This window comes from Pan paniscus, chromosome 14 (assembly GCF_029289425.2).
Source record: "Pan paniscus chromosome 14, NHGRI_mPanPan1-v2.0_pri, whole genome shotgun sequence".
Classification (NCBI taxonomy): Eukaryota; Metazoa; Chordata; class Mammalia; order Primates; family Hominidae; genus Pan; species Pan paniscus.
In genome coordinates, this window is record NC_073263.2 from 42,303,413 (window position 1) to 42,325,266 (window position 21,854).

Consider the following 21,854-nt stretch of genomic DNA (forward strand, 5'->3'; position numbering starts at 1 on the left):
TGTGCCTCAGTTTTCTCATCTGTATAACTGAGATAGAATAAAAGTACTGGCTGTGATCTTGAAAAGTAAGACAGATCCCTTCATAAAGGGAGGAGTTGCAGGGACTGTTCAAAGTAGATAAAGCAGGCGCTCCTGGACCCCAGCGAAAGTTAAGAGTCCTAAGACCAAGAGTGGGGATGGGATTTTGCAGGTTTCCACCAGTAGGAGAGACCAAGTGGTACCCAGATGGGAGACTACAGGATGCCTGAACCTGGGACTCAGGTTAGGAACCCAGGGGCCTAGAATTCCAGGGGTAGGTTTGTAGTTGATGGAGCTGATGGCCCTGGTGGGTCGTGTCTGAGTTTGTCTGCAGCCCAGCCAAAGCCAGAGGATCAAGCCTTGACCACACACTTGGAGCTAAAGGTATTTTCATTGTGTATTCCCATTCTTTATACTGCCCCTGGAAAATTCATAAATAAATGTTGAGTGAGTGCAGCCACTGTGAACCAAATATCTGGCATTTTCTCCATTATTGTGTTTTTAAGCAACCTCCCCCACCCCCAAATCTAGAAATCTTGAGAAGACAGAAAAGCACAGAAATGACAGAGGATGAATGTCCCACCAACCAAATATATGGACAGTCAGGAAGATTAAATTTGATTGAGAACAAAAAGGGAAACGTGCTTTTATCTCACTCTACTGTTGTGGACTAAAATCAATACCTGCTGAATCAGTTATGAACGTATTGGTAACAAAACCCCTACTGGTGACAGAAAATATGGCAGTTTATTCAATCATGACAGAAAAATCTAGAAGTAGACTCTCCAGACTGTCAGTGATACCATCAAGGTCTTCTTTCTGCTCTGCCATCCTTTGCGTGTAGCTTTTGTCTGCTTTGTTACAAGATGGCAGCCAGTCCCCTAAACCATTTGTCCAGGGAGGAAGAAGGAACAGTGGGCAGGGAGGAAGGGGTGGTATTTAAATCAGGAAAGCAAACACTTCCCAGAAGCTGTCACTTTATATTTCACTGGCCAGGACTGTGCCACATGCTCATCTTTCTGATGTGTGATGATGAAGCTATAATTTTCAGCTGGGCACATGGCCATGCTGAACTAAATTAGTTTCTATTAATGAGATTGAGAGGAAATGGACAGACAGAAGGAGAGCAGCTAATAGTGTCTGCCACACACATTTTTCCCAACATCTGAAATCTACCTTTATCTATGTAAGAAAACGTATATCATGTTTAAAGCAAACCACATAGATTTTTTAAAAATGACAATTTGATTTAAAAATAGAGGGGGCAATTCTACTTAAATAAAGAGTTTACAAAACAGGCTCCTGTGATCCCAGCTACTCGGGAGGCTGAGGCAGGAGAATTGCTTGAACCCAGGAAACGGAGCTGGCATTAAACCAAGATCGTGCCACTGCATTCCAGACTGGGCGACAAGAGAGAGACTTCATTTCAAAAAAAAAAAAAATCATTTGATTTATATAATGTTTTTAATAATGCAAAACCATCTTTAATCTCAAGGAGGCCTAGAGGTAATCTAAGCCAACTCTTTCATGGCACAGTTGAGAGACTGAGACCTATAGAAATGTCATGTAATTTTCTCAAGTTTCTACAGTTAAGTAGTGGCAGGAAAGAAATTAAAAGTCTTGCAATAATGGATGGCAAATTTTCAAGAATATCTTTACATTTTAGACTTTGAGTCTGAAAAATAGGTAAATAATAGTAGTTTTCATGCTGCTGATAAAGACATACCCAAGACTGGGAAGAAAAAGAGGTTTGATGGATTCATGGATCCACATGGCTGGGCAGGACTCACAATCATGGTGGAAGGCAAGGAAGAGCAAGTCCCATCTTACATGGATGGCAGCAGGCAAAGAGAAGAGAGAGCTTCTGCAGGGGAAACTCCCATTTTTAAAACTGTCAGATCTCATGAGACTTATTCACTATCACAAGAACAGCATGGGAAAGACCCAGTCCCATGATTCAATTACCTCCCACTGGGTCACTCCCACAACATGTGGGAATTCAAGATGAGATTTGGGTGAGGACACAGCCAAACCATATAATTCCACCCCTGGCCCCTCCAAATCTCATGTCCTCACATTTCAAAACCAATCATGCCTTCCCAACAGTCCCCCAAAGTCTTAACTCATGTCAGCATTAACTTAAGAGTCGACAGTCCAAAGTCTCACTCAAGACAAGGCAAGTCCCTTCCACCTATGAGCCTGTAGAACCAAAAGCAACTTAGTTACTTCCTAGATACAATGAGGGTACAGGTATTGGTTACATACAGATATTCCAACTGGGAGAAATTGGCCCAAACAAAGGGGCTACAGGCCCCATGCAAACCTGAAATCCAGCAGGGCACTCAAATCTTAATGCTCCAAAATGATCTCCTTTGAGTCTGTGTCTCATTTCCAGGTCACACTGATGCAAGAGATGGGTTCCCATGGTCTTGGGTAGCTCCGCCCCTGTGGTTTTGCAGGGTACAGCCTCTCTCCCAGCTGCTTTCACAGGCTGGCGTTGATAGTCTGTGGCTTTTCCAGTCACATGGTGCAAGCTGTCAGTGGATCTACCATTCTGGGGTCTGGAAGATAGTGGCCCTCTTCTCACAGTGCCCACTCCACTAGGCAGTGCCCCAGTAGGGACTCTGTGTGGGAGCTCTGACCCCAGATTTCCCTTCTGCACTGCTCTAGCAGAGGGTCTCCATGAGATCCCTGCCCCTGCTGCAAACTTTTGCCTGGACATCCAGGCATTTCCATACATCCTTTGAAATCTAGGCAGAGGTTTCCAAACTCTAATTCCTGACTTCTGTGGACTGGCAGGCTTAATACCATGTGGAAGCTGCCAAGGCTTGCACCCTCTGAAGCCACAACCCAAGTTCTACATTCGCCCCTTTCAGCCATGGCTGAAGCAGCTGGGATGCAGGGCACCAAGTCCCTAGGCGGCACACAGCATGGGGACCCTGGACCCAGCCAACAAAACCACTTTTTCCTCCTAGGCCTCTGGGCCTGTGATGGGAGGGGCTGCTGTGAAGAACTCTGACATGCCCTGAGGACATTTTCCCCATTGTCTTGAGGATTAACATTCGACTTCTCATTACTTATGCAAATTTCTGCAACCAGCTTGAATTTCTTCTCAGAAAAATGGGATTTTGTTTTCTATCACATTGTCAGGCTGCAAATTTTCCAAACTTTTATGCTCTGCTTCCCTTATAAACCTGAATGCCTTTAACAGCACCCAAGTCACCTTTTGAATGCTTTACTGCTTAGAAATTTCTTCCACCAGATTCCCTAAATCATCTCTCTCAAGTTCAAAGTTCCACAAGTCTCTAGAGCAGGGGCAAAATGCCACCAGTCTCTTTGCTAAAACATAACGAGAGTCACCTTTGCTCCAGTTTCCAACAAGTTCCTCATTTCCATCTGAAACCACCTCAGTCTGGACTTTATTGTCCATATCACTATCAGCATTTTGGGCAAAGCCATTCAACAAGCCTCTAGGAAGTTCCAAACTTTTCCACATATTCCTTTCTTCTTCTGAACCCTCCAAACTGTTCCAATCTCTGCCTGTTACCCAGTTCCAAAGTTGCTTCCACATTTTCAGGTATCTTTCCAGCAGCACCCCCCTCTACTGGTACCAATTTACTGTATTAGTCCATTTTCATGCTGCTGATAAAGACATACCTGAGACTGGGAAGAAAAAGAGGTTTAATGGACTTACAGTTCCTCATGACTGGGGAGGCCTTCCCACAATCATAGTGGAAGGCAAGAAGAAGCAAGTCACATCTTCCTGGATGGCAGTAGGCAAAGAGAGAGAGCTTGTGCAGGAAAACTCCCATTTTTAAAACTGTCAGATCTCATGAGACTTATTCACTATCACAAGAACAGCACAGGAAAGACCCAGTCCCATGATTCAATTACCTCCCACTGGGTTCCTCCCACAACATGTGAGAACTGTGGGAGTTACAATTCAAGATGAGATTTGGGTGGAGACATGGAGAGTCTTTAAATGATTAGTTAAATATAATACTAAATGTGATTTATTTTTAACAACTTTGTAAGGATTATTTCAAAAATAAGTACATAAATAGATAATTCTTTATCAGAACATTTGTACATGATTTTCATCTGAAAGTATGAGAGTAATAAAAAGGGAAGACTCTTACAATGGTAAAATACTAACACTGCTACTTACTAACTACATAATCCATAGGCAAGTTACTCACTCTCTAAGGCTCAATTTTTTCAATTATAAAGACGGATGAAACTTTGCTATAAGATTTTTGAGGGGGCTAAATTAAGCAGTGTATAGATAGCATACAGCACAGTGCCTGCTATTTAATATGTTTCTAATAAGTGGTTGTAGATGTTGTTGTTATCCTCATGGTGTCATCATCATCATTATCATATTCTTGGGGAAAAACTCAGCCCAGTGTTGTTCATATTTCACTACGAGATAAAAAGCTGGAATTGTAAGAGTAGATTCAGAAAGAAAAAGAAGATTCTGAGAAGGGATTTCAGAACAACTTCCTCTCTGGAGTAAAGAACAGTTAGGAAAGAATAACTGGCAGCCTAAAGGTGCCTCTGTAGCTGAGTATACTGCCAGGAAGTCTAGGCAGAGAACCAACATTAAACTCTGCTCCTCTCGGGGCCTGGTGAGAGCTATGGAATGACCCAGAGAATCCAGAAATTCCTTCTTCTTTATACCAGGGGCTGAGTTTGAGATGTTACAGCTCCCAGAGGTGCCTTAACTGATGGAAGCCTGTGACTCATCTGGGGGAAAGCCATCATCACCCATTTGCCCATAGATACCCTTCCAATCCCAGTGGAACCAAAAGGAAACTTACAGGTGGGTCACATGGCTCTCAATCTTTATGACTGTGATCAAAAGAGACCTGCAAGTAAAGAGGCTGCATCTCCAAGCTTCAACAGAGAGCTGGTAGTTTTACCCAGTTTGTTTATTCATGGCTCACAAGAGTAGCAACTGCTGTGCCTTCTACTACTTATCTACTAGTAGTAAATAGTTGGATCACAAGAGGATCCCAAGCCCTCTAAAAAAGAAGCTCACAACCTGGCTTACCTGTTGAGGCAGTAATAATTAAAAACAAATATATATATACATATATTTAGGCAAAGAAAAAAAAATGCATGTAAGGGACCCAACAGCCAGACAGAAACAGACAAAGGAGACTAGAAATATTAGCTGGTTGCCAATATTGATGGAGAACTGGTAGAAAATAAAGAAAATATTTTAATTAAAAAGTAATAAGAACTTCTCTTTTTGATAATGGCAGGTGGGCCATTAGAGCCAATCTTCCCACTGAAGCAGGAAACATATAATAAATATACACTTGAAATATTCAGAAAACGAATAAAACAATGAGGAATTAAAGAGCAAGATCTAGAGAAAACAGAAAAGCCTGCTACGTGAGCCACACATTTAGGGCAGCTTTCTCTCTAGGGGTGTCTGCTGTCATTTAAATATGCAACTGAGAAGATGAGCAGAGCTCTGAGAACCTTGTGGAATAAACAGACAAATGCTGCAGTTCAAGGATTACCAAAGAAGGAGAAACTTGTATACTTACAAAAGAAATACACCCTAGGAGTAAGGGTGACCTATGAGTAAACTGAACCTCACAGGGACTGAAGCCCAGCGTTGAGTCATCTTATTTCCTGAAATTAAATCAAGGTGGTCTGGGATGGCTAAAGCCTCTGGTCTCCTGCCAGAGACCAGAAATTATTTCTATATTTTTATAAGTAAAAACTAGCACTCAATAAAAAAAATCAGGCACACACAAAGACAAGATAATATGAAAAAGGGGGAAATAATGCAGAATAGAAACAGATCACTAGAAAACAATGTAACACAGCTGACAAATATTTCTAGTTACATTTTAAATGTTCAAGGAGATAAAAGATGAAAATTTCAGCAGAGAACTGAAATCTGAAAGAAAGAGAATTCTAGATTTGAAAAAATTAACAAATGAAATTAACTCAATTTATAGGATTAACAGAAGATTAAATGCAAATTAAGAAAGAATTCATGACTTGAAAGATAAGAAAGAATAAAGATTCCAAGTTAATTTTATTCCAAGTTAAATTAACTCTGAATGGTCTTACGTAAGTAAACAGACTTCCTTGGGTTTTGAAAATATGAGGAAACAAGCCACATGAACAAGAGTAAGCAAAAATAATAATAAAAAGCTCTATCAGACCACAGTTATTTTATATCACAGAATAATTAAATGAAGAATATAAAATAATGTGTTTAAAATATTTGAGGAAATAAAAAGTAATTAAAACCATGAGCTGGTAATTAACATAGTATCATGAAAGAGAAAGATTTGAAAACTAGTCAAATATAACTCTTCCCCCTATGTACAAAAATCATCATCATTAACATGTAAAAAGCCAATAGAAACCTTAAATTGTAGATAGGACTCAGCTGATTAGAGGTAAGTAAGGTACTTAAGGATAGAACTGAAGAAATTTTGTAGAAGGTACACAGTGAGAAAAAGAGATAAAAGCAGGAAAGAGCAAGGAAGATCAGAGACATGGAGGATAAATTAAAATATATATATATACAAAAGACCTAAGTGGAGTTCCAGAAGAAGCAAAAAGAAGTTCAAAGAGGCCATAGTTGAAGAAATAATGGATGAGAAATTTCTAGAATTATTGAAGGATATGAATCCTTGGATTCAGAAAATATAACTAATCCTATACAGGACAGAGAAAAAGAAATCTACAATTAAACTCATCAGAGTAAAACTACAGAATATCAAAGACAAAGGGAACATTTTAAAAAGGAAATAAAGAGGAAAAAAAAGACAAATCACCTACACAGGAGCAATAAACTGGCAGCTGATTTCTCAACAGTGAGAATGGAAACCAGAAGAAAATAAATCATTTCTAGATACCCTCAAAAATTAAGACAGAGAGAGAGAAAATTTATCACCAAAAGTCCCTCAGTAAAAGAAATTCTGGAGATTATGCTTGGTTAGAAAAAAAAATGATCCTAGAGGAAAGGTCTGCCATACAAAAGAAACGTTGGCAAAACATTGGTAAGTGATGACTAAATCTAAATCATTAACTGTGTAAAATAATGAGAAAATGGCTAACATGAGGGATCAAAAATTGAAATTAAAGATTAAACAACAATGGCATGAAGTAGAGAAAAATCAGCTTGTCTATCTCTAATTATTCCTTATCATTATTTCACTGGGATTGCACTAAATGTAGGGTTTATCTTGGCAAGTATTTAACTTCTTTTTTGTTGTTGTTAATTTTATTTTATTTTAAGTTCTGGGATACATGTGCAGGACATGCAGGTTTGTTACATAGGTAAATGTGTGCCATGGTGGTTTGCTGCACCTATCAACCCATCACCTAGGCATGATTAATTTCTTTGTAATATAGCATCTCTTTCTCTCCCATACCTTTTCCTTTGTTCAAGTCATTATTTTTATGTACTTCAGGGGTCTTATAAAGTTTTATTTTATAGACATTGCACATTTCTTCTTGAGTTTATTCTAGGAAATTTATCTTGTTATTGCTATTATAAATGGGGTCTTCCATAATATCATCCAACTGGTTGTTGACCATATATATAAAAGTTAATTACGTCTTTATATTAATTTGGTAGCAATCATATTTCTGAATTATCTTATTGTTTATAGTAGTTTTTCAACTGATCTTTAGTTTTCCAAGTTTAAAAATTACATCATATGTAAAAAAAAGATAATTTTACCTCCTCTTTTCCAATGTATACTTCTCTTGCCTGTTTGTATCAGCTAGTACCTCGGTCTAAACAATGTTAAATAATAGTGGTGCTAGTGAATATTCTCTTATTTCTGATCGTAATGGAAATGTTGTTAGAATTTGTCCACTAAGTATGATGCTATTTTGCAGACTGAGATGGGCATTTTTTTTATCACACTAATGAAGGAGCTACGTATTTCTATTTAATTGAATTTTCAAATAAAGAGTGGATGTCAAACTTTTTGAAATGCCTTTTTAGTGTCTAGAGAAATGATCATTGTACATTCCCAATGCACATCTACTAATATGATGAAATACATTATATTGTGTTTCCCTATACCAAACTAGACATGCACCACTCAAATACATTTCACGTGGCCATGTGTCTTATCTTCCAAGGTGCTGCTGAATTTTGTTTAATTTTTTAAATTTGGGATAATTGCTTCACTATTCACAATCAAAATGAAAACTTGTAGCTTTATTTTTGTGCAACCTTTTTCAGTATTTAATGACAATGTTATGTTCACATCATTTAAAAAATCTTTGGAAGAATTTATTTTTCTAGGGGCTGTAAAAGTTGAAATTTCATGGGAATTATCTACAGTGCCAGATAACACCTTTTTCACTGAAGGAAGAAATTTCCTATTCCTGACTTTTTTTTTTTTTTTTTTTGTCCTCCAGTCCAAATCTGGAGGAGGCAGACACAGCAAAGTGGGATGGAGTAAAGAGGGTGTAAGAAAAAGATAAAGCAGCAAGTGGAAATACAGTTGTTGGTAATGCCTTCTCTCCTCATCTTTGGCTCCTCAGCCTGAAGCAGTTCTGAGCTGGGGGAGGGTAGAACCTTAAATTTTAAGTGAAGTTCAGAATTTGTATTATTAAACTGTCTGCCTATTCAAATTGCTGAAGACTATCCTTGTGACTTGAAGTGTTCGAGGACTTTTTATAATCTAGAAGTTACTGGAAAATCTATTGGACTTAAACAAGCACATTGAGTAGGTTTGAAAGGGCTTCAGGAGGAAACATAAAGTTATTTTATGATTGCACCCTGTTGAGTTCATCTCTTGCTATGTGACAGTTACACCTGCCTAGGACACTATAAGCAATAATGAGTAAAACAGCCCAGCTTGTTTAAAGGAGTACAAAATGAAGGGGAAAAGTCTTGACTTCCTTACAATCATCATCGAACAGAGCTCTTTCCTCCATTTCCATTTAAATTGTAAACCCTATCTAGAGGAGGCTGGCTTATTTCAGAAAGATTTCCCCAATAGTATATCATCTCTCTCAAAAGAGGGAATCATCCTGTCTCCCAGGAGTCAGATGGCCGATGAAGGGTACATATTGGTCAAAGTGGTGCCACTACATCAGCCAGGATTGAAGACATCCCTCCAGAGTGGTTAATATAAAAGCAAAATGACTTTACTCCTAGTATTGCTGTCTGATATTTATAATTCAGCTACACCTTCCAAGGAGCTACCAGAACCACAAAGCAATACTTCTCTGACCACTGCAATTACTAAGGAGGAGACACTTGATAATTCGGTATCTACAAATATTAAGGAAAGTCAGCTTTGCAGTCGTATATCCTAAGCTTGTTAAAGAGTTTGCTAACCAAATCATCTGCAAGAGTTGGCATGGCCGTTGGGGGAAATATGTTCATTCTTTCTTTTTTGCGGTTTTTAAAAGGTTTTCAGATTCACTCATTCATTCATTCCCTTTCATGCTTATTCCTCATTCCCATTCCCCTTTCCTCCCTCAATAAGCAACAATTTACTTGGGATGTATTCATTCATTTTTATGTGTTCTAGCAAAGCGTGCACTATTGTGTGTGGCTATATTTTAAATTTCCTTAAATGATATTGTACTATCGAGTTCATTCCACTAATTTTAAATTTTTGCTTCTTTCACCAAACACTGAATGTGTTATCATCCAGTCTGTTGCCTTGAATGGCTGGATGGTAATCCATGGTGTGCCTCCATCACTGCCAGTAATAAACAACCAGATTCCCTCCAACTTCTCATCAAAGCCCTGTGATGAAAATCTTCCTATAGCCCTTTATGAGCCTGTGGGATAAGTTCTTTGGGATATACACCAAAAAAGAGGGAATGCTGAGTCGTAAGGTCCATATGCCTAGGTCAAGATCTATGATCTAAAAGAGCAGCACCACATTGTGCTCCAGACCAGCTGCACCTGCCACCCTCCCACAGGCAGTCGACTGGCATTGCCACTGTCCATATGCCATGCATGTTATACAGCTCTCCAGCTTTTGTCTGATGTAAAAAGTGATAACTGGTTGTTATTTTAATCTGCACTTTTAAAATTATGAATATGTTTAAGCATCTTTTTATAAACCCAATAGCCTTTTAGGTAAAAAGCCAGTTCAAATCCTTTGCCCATTTTTCTATTAGAGTTAATGCCCTTTTCCTTGTTGGTTTATACAGTTCCTTATAAATTCTGAATATTAATCTCTTATTGCTTTAGACATTGCCAGAATTTTTTTCAAACCCTCATTTGTCTATCTCCTTCACTGAACTGAAAACCTTAATTTTTATGTAACAAATTCATCATTCTTTGTTTGACAATTTTGTTTTTCTTCTTTGGTTTAAGAAATCCTTCAGTGCCTCCATATTATAAATATATTTTACAATGTAGTTTTATTTTTTAACTTTAGGATTATAATTCATCTGGAACATATCCTTTGCATGTGGTATTTGGTAGCAATCCAAATTACAAAATCAATATCTTTCCCATATAGAAATAGTAACCAATCAGAAAATGTAATGAAAAATATTATATACATAATAGCAGAGACACAGTAAAATACTCAGAAATGAAAATATGAACATATAAAACCTATATGAAAAAAGATAAAATTTTGTTAAAGGATATTAAAAAAACTCTTGAATAAATTAAGAGATATACAACGTTCACCAATGAGACAATTCAATATAACAATGATATCTATTCTTCCCATGTTAATTTCTATATTCAATCCAATTCCAACCAAAATGCCAAGATAGTATTACAAATTGAATTTAATATGGTTGCTTGAATGTTTATTTGAGGGAGAAATATGTGAAAAGGTAGCTGAGAAAGTTTTGAAAAGTGTTTGCTACATTAGGTATTAAATATACTATAAAAAGTACAGCAATAAAATAAGTGTCATAGTGACATAATTGACCAACAGGAAAAAAAACCACACACATTTCAGAAACAGACCCATATATATATGTACTAGAATTAATGATTAAGGTGGATCTAAAACTGTATAATTTCTATCTTACTTAAAAGATGAAATTAAGGCAATTGGCGATATATTTATAAAACTTTAAGTTTTATTTTCTTCTTACATATATAAAACTAAATCTCAGATAGACAGATGAGCTACACCAAAAAGAAAACTATTTTTAAAAGTGCTAGAAAGTACATTTTAAAACATAATATTAGGGTGTAGAAGGTCGCCACACCACCCAAATGCCATATAGGAATAAATGGACAGATTTTACTAAAGTAAAAAATTACAAACTTCTATCTAGTAAAAGGAACCACAAAGCTAGATATAGGAAGAAAAAGAGCTATAAGATTAAAATATGAAGTAAAAAAATTAAATGTCCAATTTATAAAAGCTTCTTCTCTTTTCTATGTCAATGAAATAAACAACCCAAGGAAAAAAATACACAGGATATGAATTCTCAGAAGAAATAAAGTTGGCCACTAAACATGCGGAAAATTTTCAATCTTTATTATTTAGGGAAATTTAAATTAAAACATTAATAAAATATCATTTTTCTTTAATCGGATTAGGAATACTACTTGTTAATTCCTCAATGTTGTGGGGAAACAAGCATCCCAAAATTTTTTGGTAGGGATATAAATTGATACTTTGTTTTTGTTGTTATTTCCACTGACCAACATCTAACTTTCTGTCTCAGTGTAATCTCCCATGGTGTATAATCAAACTGGTAGGTGCACTTGTCTTCTATAATGAAGTGTAGGGGCCAGATCATAGCCTTAACTAACAGTCTCCTCCCTAGATTTCAAATTTTAGGCAAGCATATCTTAGATAAAAGATGTTATTATGGACTAAATTGTGTCCCCTCCCCACCCCAACCCAGTTTATATGTTGAAGTCCTAAACCACAATTCTCAGAATGTAACTATATCAGAGATAGGGCCTTTAAAGAAGTAATTAAGTTAAAATGAGATCATGAGGTTGGGCCCTAATCCAATATGACTGTGTCTTCATAAGAAGAGGAGATTAGGCCACAGACATGAAGACACAGGGAGAAGACCACCAAGGAAAGAGGCTCAGAAGAAACCAACCCTGCCACACCTTGATCTTGGACTTCTAGTCTCAAGAACTGTGAGAAAGTTAATTTCTGTTGTTTAAGTCACCCAGCATGTGGTACTATTTCATGGTAGTGCTAACAAACTAATACAAAAATGTTGAACTTCATTTGCTACAGAGGCTGGTAAGTTCTGTTAAGGGCCAGACAGTAAATAGTTTCAGCTTTGGCGGCACAGAATCTCTGTTGCAATAATTAAACTCTGCCATTGAAGTGTACAAGCAGTCATAAACAACATGTAGATGAATAGGAGAGTCTTGTTCCAATAAAACTTTATTTATGGAAACAGGTGGAGGGCCAGATTTGATCAAGGAACTGTACTTTGCTGTTCCTTGATGTATAGTGGCATCGTGCAATTTCCTTCGGGGAAATTGTACATTTAATGGTACAACAGTCAAGGCCACATGCAGCTCCACATCTACTGCCAGTATCAGCAATGGCTACAGTAGTATCATAATCAAACCATCCCTGCTGCCCAGCCTTTACAGCGCCATTGGTTTTTACTGATTTTTGAAGTTTGTCTCCAGTCAATACTGACTCCTACATTTTCTTAATGGGAGAGAATTTTTTGGAAAATTATTTGTTTAATGTAGCCTGGGCTTTTGTTGCTTCCAACTGAGAGTACAGATTGATACAGAGGGCAATTTATGAGCAACTGACAAACTTAAAAAGAAAAAAAAAAAAGCCCTTTTATCCTTCAATAGAAAAGCAGAAAAGTATCCAAAGAGATTACTTCATGTATGCACAATTAACACGTACAGGAATATTCATTACAGCCATTTTGTAATGTCGGCATAGCCCAGGATTTATTTCTTGGCCCTTATCTTTTCTTTGTCTACATTTATTCTCTAGGTCTTTTTATTTGGGGACAGAGCCTTAAATATCACCTATATGCTAACAATCTCCACATTTACAATCCAGCCTGGACTTCGCCTATGAATTCCAGAATTCTATAGGCAACTCTCCACTCAATAGCTCCCTATGGATTGCTAATAGGTTTTCAAACATAACATGCTCTATTTCTCCAGTAAAGGACAATGAGGTCAGCCTTGATTCCTTTAATCTTACACTCTATATCTGATCTTGTTGGCTCTACTGTTTAAAAGTTTCCAGAATTAGAACACTTCAACTGCTGTCACTGCCATCCAAGCCACAATATTCTCTCATCTGGATTATGGCAACAGCCTCCCAACAGATCTTTCTGTTTCTGCCCTTGTTTCCTCCAGTCTGTACTCAACAACTTGATGCCATGAGATTGTGTCCCTTCTTTTCTCAAAACCCCTCAATATCCTTCCATCTAACCCAGAGTTAAAGCCAAAATAGGTACCAGAAGACCCATGAGATCTACATGCTCTGACGCCCTACACCTCTTTAACATTATCTTCTACCACTATCCCCCTTGCTCAGGCCATTCCAACCACATTGGCCTCCTTGCTGCTCCACAAAGCCTTTGCACCTCTCATGCCCTCTGCCTTGAATACTCTTCCTCCAGATATTCACAAGGCTGGTGCTCTTGTTCCTTCAGGTCTTTTATCAAGTGTTACTTCTCAAAAAGGCCTTACCTGAACACTCTGTCTGAAATTCCTACACTCTGCCCACAATAGTTCCTATCTCTCTTCACTGCTATATTTCTTTCCTCATTATCTATATCATACACTTTGCCTATTCATCTTGTCTGCCTTCTCCAGGAGACTGTACAAGGGCAGGAAATTTTATCTAGCTTTTGTTTTTTGTTTTTTGTTTTTTGCTGTGAATCCCCTGTACCCAAACCAGTGTATAGGAGATAGTGAGCACTCAAAAAGTAGTTTCTCTATAAATAAATGTATGAATTAAAGAAATGAAAGCATTATAAGAGTCTATTAATGGTGATGACTTAAATAAATTATGGTAGATTCACAGGAGGGCAATATAGAATAAGGACTCTAGAATCAAATTGCCTGGAATAAAATTCTGTCTCTGACACATGCTATCTCTGTGACCCTGGTAAACATATACAACACCGTAATGCCTCAGTTTCCCCTTCTGTAAAATAGATAATGAAAGTACCCATCCCTTAGGATTGGTGTAATATTAATGAGATTATCATATCAAATGCTTAGCACAGTGTCTGACACTCAGCAAATACTTAAATAATGTTGACTATTACCACTATTACTATTACAATGGAATACTATATGTCTGTTAAAAGTATGAGGTTGTTTTAGACATATACACATGAAAAAATCATAGATGTTATCAAAAAATGAATCCAAAACAAATAGGTATAATATGTTCTCACTTCCATGTAAAAAAATCCCTCTGTGTGTATGCATGTGTAGATTAAAATGGACAGAAGAAAACAGACTTCTATCAATGGTTGCCTGTAATGAAAATTATGTGGATGGCAACGAAGGGGACTTTAACTTTCTGTGCTCTATATTTCCTCACCATTTGAACTGCTCGATTGAATTATTTTCAGTGAGACCCAATTCATTCCCTTTTTGCATGTAAAAACTTTAAAAAATGGGGTGAAAGATTCCTCCTACATCTGCCTGCTCAGAGGATGATCTAGACCCATGAGGTATGATTTTTAAAGGTGCTACAGAACGTCTCTGACTGGACTTATCAAAGTATATTAATCTTTTAAAATCCATTCCCTTACTGATATATATTTAAGGCTCCTTTTGTAATTTATATTTTCCCAAGTATAAAATCTGATTTGAGAGTAAAAAATTTGCTTTTTCAAACTACACTCCCCTTCTCCCTCCCATTCAAGAGTCTGAAACACTCCCTTAAAAGCTATGCCTCCTTTTTTCTCTTCCTAAAAAGTAACCTAGAAACTTAAATAGATTCTAATGTTTCATTACCAACTTAATGTCAGAAATTCCTGACCAATGAGAGCCAAATAATATCTTCATTTGGTAGCAGTTCTGTTGTGCCTATCCCTTTTCTATTGATAATGAATACCCCTTCCATTTCTAGATTTCACAACTTGAGTCTTTTTTAACTTTTCTCCCCCATCATCTATCACATCCAATTTGTATTTAATAATCAGAAACTCAACGAACATTTACTGAGGACTTATGTACCAGGCACAAAACTAGGGGTTAAGAGACACAGTAAATCAGGTATGGTCTTTGCCTTCTAGGTACTTAGAGTCTAGTGGGGAAATAGACATGCAAGCAAACAACATACTCTAAAGCACCACAAAAACACAGAAGAATAGCCACTTTTCCCAAATAACATCTCTTGCACCTGTTCGTTCTGCTACTTCTTGTCTAAACCTCTCACTTACAATCTCTTCTCTCACTCATCTCTCCATGTTTAACATTTTCCCATCCTAATGTACACTATATGATATGGTTTGGCTGTGTCCCCACCCAAATTTCACTTTGAATTGTAATAATCCCCACATGTCAAGGGCAGGGCCAGGTGGAGATAATTAAATCATGGGGGCAGTTTCCCCCATACTGTTCTCATGGTAGTGAATAAGCCTCACGAGATCTGATGGTCTTATAAATGAGAATTCCCCTGCACAAGCTCTCTTTCCTGCCACCATGTAAGACATGACTTTGCTCCTCTTTTGCCTTCAGCCATGATTGTGAGGCCTCCCTAGCCATGTGTAACTGTGAGTCAATTAAACCTCTTTCCTTTATAAATTACGCAGTCTCAGGTATGTCTTTATTAGCAGCGTGAGAACAGACTAACACACTATACAAAGCAGCCATGTGAATCTTCCCAAATCAGGAGTTTCCATAATTTAGTCCAATACAAAAAATATTCTTCATTATTTATTGCAACATTGCAAAGTACAACTTTCTTTGCCTTAGTGTCAAGGCCAGGACATAGTATACTCTCAATAAATAACTGATGAATAAATGAATCTGAACTGAGCCTCCCTATTCAAACTTATATTTTACAATCATATGGCTCTAAACATACTACTTTATACACATGGATGTAAGTCCTGTCCCAAGGACGCATCAGCACATTTTTGTCTGTGCCTCTTGCTAGTGCCACCTTTCCTGTGTCTCAGGGAAGCCCTCCTAGCTGCCTCCTCACTGCCATCATTCTAAAGCTCAGTCTTGGCCCACCTTTTCAATAGACTCTTCTCCAAACACCACTCTCTTTCAAATGTCTTTAAAACTCCTTGTCTGCACCACTCATTTGCTACCTTAGAATATGCTACTGGAAATTGTTATCTTCTGATAAATGTGGCCTGTCTTTCCAAATAGGATCCCCATAATTTATCAGCGTCTTTGAAACTGGAAACTACAGTTGTTAGCTCTTATATCATAACTACTTAGAGTACTGAAACAACACATTTGGAGGAGAAAGCAACATTTATTCCCCGTAGGTATGAATGACACATTCCCATGTCTAACCCCACTGCAGGCTGAACAAGGACCTGACAGGAAACCACAAGGCAGCAGCCCTTGCTAGCGTGACAATGAATCAGAAACCTATCGACATCCTCTTTCCCATCAACAGGACAGAATTACAAATCTATTTCCAGGGACAGCTCCATCAAACCCACCATCTGTCAATGGGTATTTCATAATTTATTTGGTTTGATTACTAAAGATTCAGGCATTTTTAAAATTAGGAAGTGGGAGAAAAGGATTAGGAGGTCTTCCTGGACTCTTTGTGCTATATTAAAGTATCCTCCTGATATAACGCCGCGGCCTTCAGGCTTTGGAGAAGAGTCAAGTAGCAAATATCCATGTTTTGATCCCGTTCCACAACATCATCCATTCCACTCCAAAGTTCAAGAGCCAAAGGGGTTATAGAAACAATCTGTTTAACTTATGACTCAAAGAAACCAAGACAGGCCAGATCTACAGGCTAGTTGAGTTTTTTCCAAAGCCACTACCCACAAAGATGAGAAGTCCTTCCTGGACTTCCCAGTGATGGTCCAAGCCCTCCCCACCCCCACTTCATGACGCAACACTCTTGGGGATATTTTGTCACGCCACTTATCACAGTGTATTTAAACTTTGTGTGCCTCTTTACTCCAAATGGAATATAATGTCCTCGAGATTAGGGCTTCTGTATCCTTATAACTTCAGTCCTCAGAAGAGTATCCGGCAAAGAGTATACCTGTAATGTTTATGGTGAACAAAACCTGACAGCTTCTTGTGATTTTCAACATTAGATTATCCTAACACCATTTCAGAAAATGTAGGCTGTATGCTCTACTTCGCCATGGATGCATACTGCAGTTACATTCATCTCGACGGATTTTCAAAGATTTTTTCAACAACTATTTGCGTAACATATTAACATTAATGAGGCATTTTCACATATGTTATGGAATTAATCCTCACAATACCTGTAAGGAAGGTATTATTATTCCCAACTTACAGGTAAGGTAACTGAGGCTAGGAGAGATCAGATGTGGTAGGCAGAATAATAGCCTTCCAGATATATCAGGTCCTAAGCACTAGAACCTGTAAATGTTACTTTATCAGGAAAAGGGTCTTTGCAGATGTGATTAAGTTATGGATCTTGAGATAAGAGATCATTCTGGATTATCTGTTTGGCCCTAAGTGTATTCTTATAAGAGGAAAGTAGAGGGAGAGTTTATACACACACACACACACACACACACACACAAAGGCATGGCGGCAAACGTTGGCATGTTGCAGCCACAAACGTGATCTCTTCCAGAGCTTCCAGGGGAGCACAGCTCTGCTGACATCTCCATTTTGGCCCAGTGGAATCGATTTTGGGACTTCCAGCCTCCAAAACTGTGGAAGAATAAATTTCTGTTGTTTTAAGCCACAAAGTTTGCAGTAATTTGTTACAACAGCCACAGAAAACTAACACAATAAATATAAATGGTCAGCTAGGAAGTAGATGGCATGGCTAACTCCTTCCCATTTCCTCCTTAACATTGAATGTATGTTTGTGTGACATGCCTAGTCCCAAATGAAGCATTTTATATGAATTACATTTTTCAATACTCACAGGTTTGTTAATTAAGATGTAATTGTTATACCCATTAAAAATGAAAAAAAGTGAAGGTACAAAGAGGTTAAATTATCCACAATAGCTTATACATGCTTTAGTAAGTTATTTGCACATCTGATAACAAATATGCAAAATAACATTTTTAAAGTTTTAACTGTGTTCAATCTCCCTCCCAAATCAGCTTCCCCTCTCCTTGGATTGTCTTTGTATGTCCCACAAAATAGCTCCCCCAACTTCAGTGAGACATTATGAAGCACCCACTGCCTTAGGATATTGGGGCAGAGAGAAGAGAACAATGGAGTGAAATTATTTACTGACATGTGACAAGCTAAAGTGCAGGTACAAGATGGTACAAATTTGGAAAAATAGACTCATCAGTCCATGTCCATCAGTCCAGGAAACAATTTCCTGGCTCAGGAGAAGGGGAGAGAGGGATTCCATGGGCAGGAATGGAGGACCATCAGGAGGCTGTTCAGATTTGCTACCTCAGAAGCTTTGTGGTGGCAGAACCAGCGCTCAGGCCACAGCAGTCTGGGCATCACTCACTGACGGACAAGCAGGAGTGAAGCTCATCTGACTTTTGCTAAGTTCTGTCCAACCCACCTGATAAGGACAATCACCTCCCCTCCCTCTTCAATGACATGGGTCACTTAAGCAACCACAAACAACTGGGAAGGAGGGCAGGGCCTTGACACCCGGAGGGATGGAAGCAATGGCATCGGGAGAGCCCCTAGGACTAACTGAACTGAACCATTTGGTGGTCTACCTTGTGCTTCCCAGGCTCTCCTCCCTCTTACCCCTAACATTGTGGCAATCAGGCAGCAACCCATTAGACCAAGAATGTATCTAATAGTCCCATTGTGCATAGTAAGCTATGGAGGGGCCTGATGCAATTGGGTTTGTCTGTTGGGAATCTGACATAAATAGTGACACTGATTTATTATCAGTGTCTTCTAGATTTCTCCACAATACTCAGAGATTTTTATAATATATTCGGTCTGTTATTTCATCATGCACCATACTGTGGGGGCCTCTTGGGTCATACTGCAGATATTTCTCTTAACTCATTCATCTCTGATAAATGATTCAGTAGTAAACCAATGGCAGTCATGGAGCAATGCACACGTTAGGCTTCCTTCCCTTTACCAATGACATAGGTCCCAGTGCCAGGCCTGGTAATGATTTAAGAGCTGGAAAGGGCAAAGCACCAATTACAGTCCATCAGGCTTGGTCCACTGGGTGAGGAGGAACTAGCAAGCTTAACCTTTTAGACTTATGCTAACATGTAGGTCACCAGGATCCACTTAGTCAAAGACCTTTTCCGAACCACTTCAAAGAATTAACAGCATCTCCCACCATAAGCAAATAGATCTTTTTTTCAATCTACAGAAACAGGCTCAAAGCACACGCACATATATATATTAATATATATAAACATATACATATAATGTTAAAAGTTCTCTTTCATGCGAACATTTGGGGGATTCTTAAAAGAAGGGAAATGGGATAATATTACACAAGATGACAACATTATTAAGGGCGGGCCTCTAAGAGGCTCTCTATTAGGCTAAAATGTATGGTGTGTCTACGGCCATACCACCCTAAATGCGCCCATTCTTGTCTAAGATGGAATGGTGTTTACAATATATCTTTTATTTAACACCATTCCACAAATACCTTCATCAATTTTATTTCTTTTTTTTTCTTTTCTTTTTTAGAGATAGGGTCTCGCTCTGTCGCCCAGGCTAGAGTGCAGTGGTGTGAACGTAGCTCACTGCAGCCTCAAACTCCTGGGCTCAAGCCATCCTCTTGCCTCAGCTGCCTGAGTAGCTGGGACTACAGGCACATGTTACTATGCCAGGACAATTTTTAATATTTTTTGTTGTTGTTGTTGTTTTTAGAGACAGGTTCTCACTACGTTGCCCAGTGAGAACTCCTGGTCTCTAGTGATCCTCTTGCCTTGGCCTCCCAAAGTTCTAGAATTGCAGGCATGAGCCACCTCACCAGGCCAGTTTTCTATTGGATATTATATGTTTCGCCCCTGATGAAGCACCAGGGGGAATAAAATTCAATTCGTTTGCCTTACAGAAGTCACTGGTCCCCTACCTGATGCCCACCAAAGGTGAATTTGCCCTGCCATTGTCATGTCTTCTCATTAAATATTCCACAGGCTGGGCGCGGTGGCTCACGTCTGTAATCCTAACACTTTGGGAGGCCAAGGCGGGAAGATCACTGGAGGTCAGGAGTTCAAGACCAGCCTGGCCAACATGGTGAAACCCAGTCTCTACTAAAATACAAAAATTAGCCAGGCATGATGGCGGGTGCCTGAAATCCCAGCTACTTGGGAGGCTGAGACAGGAGAATCACTTGAACCCGGGAGACAGTGGTTGCAGTGAGGTGAGATCATGCCACTGCACTCCAGCCTGGGCAGCTGAGTTTGACTCCATCTCAAAAAAAAAAAAAAAAAAAAAAAAAAAAATATATATATATATATATATATATATATCCCTGACACATTAAATCATTCCAAGACACAGACAAGGCCACTAAAATGACCCATCTCTGCCCTTTGGGATCCCACAGCTTACAGCATATGGAATTCATTAGAGTTTGAGTTCATCTACAGGAGCGTCACTGAGCAGAAACCACAAGTAGCACAGAGCAGAGTCAGACTTCACATTAGTACTCTTCCACTCTCACCATGAGAAAACGATGCTCTTTCTCTTTAAAGGCCTCCCAGTTAGCTTGCAAGCCCCTTCTACATTCCTGAGGGTGAATTACCCTTATAATTATTATCAGTATTGAATATTTACTAAGTACCCATACTGGGTGAGATCATGAAGTTGTTTGACACGTATATATGGCAGAAATATTCCAAGTGTATTTAGCCACCGTTAATGTTCTTCCAGAGCTGAAAATAGCAGGGAAGAGTGTACTTGACCTGATCTTTTGCATGTTGACTCCTTTAACTAAGTCTAAACAGAGCAGAAACCTTGCCATTGGAGAAGCGCTTGCAAAAGGGAGACCAGGTCAGAGCATGAGCAGCAGATGGGGCTTGAGAGCCAAGAATGAAAATCCCAGGATGTGGCCAAACTCTGTAAATCATTATTGACTGAGCTCCATGCCGTCTTAATGGCTTTTACTACCTCTTGGTTCCAATTCAAAGTGCATATTAAAGCAAGCAGCACTGCAAAGACCAGAGGGGCTAGAATAGTAAACTACCCATAGTTTAGTAATCATTATGCATTAATTATTCAGAAGCTGGATCTCCTCTTTGCAAACATTAAAACCAGTGACGGCAAAGAAATATGCCCCTCTTTTGGAGGATGAGAAGGAGTAGTACTATTTGGGGTTGATGCTGGCACGATATTTAGCAGAGCATGACAGCTTTAGTAGATAAAAAAACGTGATATAGTATCATACAAACTGTTAGCAATGTATTGGAAGACTCAAGTATTCCCCGTGGGGCATTTACATTGGATTTGCTATGATTGCAATATCTGCACAGTGATGCATTACGTGTTTTATTCTCTTTATTATATGTTTTCATTACTTTGTGTGTTAGAATGCAATAAAGAAAGCTGAAGCAATAAAGGTTGATTGATAATAATAATTCTGCAAAGATGCAACTTCCTTTCTAAAGCAGTTCCAGAGTTGGAGGAACCAATGGCATCTGATCATCTGTTCTTTTGTAAGATTTTATCTTCCTTTCTGATAAAGAAATAGAAATGGGTTTGGAAGCAGCTTTCAGTGACAGCTGGCACTGCATGGTAAAGGAGGAGAAAGGTAGGGAAGACTGTGTTCTATTTA

General features: G+C 38.5%; 1 long non-coding RNA gene across 6 annotated transcripts in view; it reads right to left on the reverse strand.

Annotated features, from left to right (window-relative positions):
* LOC130540763 (uncharacterized) overlaps positions 1-3,917 on the reverse strand; it is a 48,493-nt gene extending 44,576 nt beyond the window's left edge. For 3 of the 6 annotated variants that reach the window (XR_010109672.1, XR_010109674.1, XR_010109675.1), the window contains exon 1: positions 3,713-3,917. This is a non-coding gene — a long non-coding RNA (uncharacterized LOC130540763). The remainder of the gene's footprint in view (positions 1-3,712) is intronic. The other 3 variants (XR_010109673.1, XR_010109677.1, XR_010109676.1) reach the window with 2 other exon arrangements.
* Positions 3,918-21,854: the final 17,937 nt, after the last annotated feature.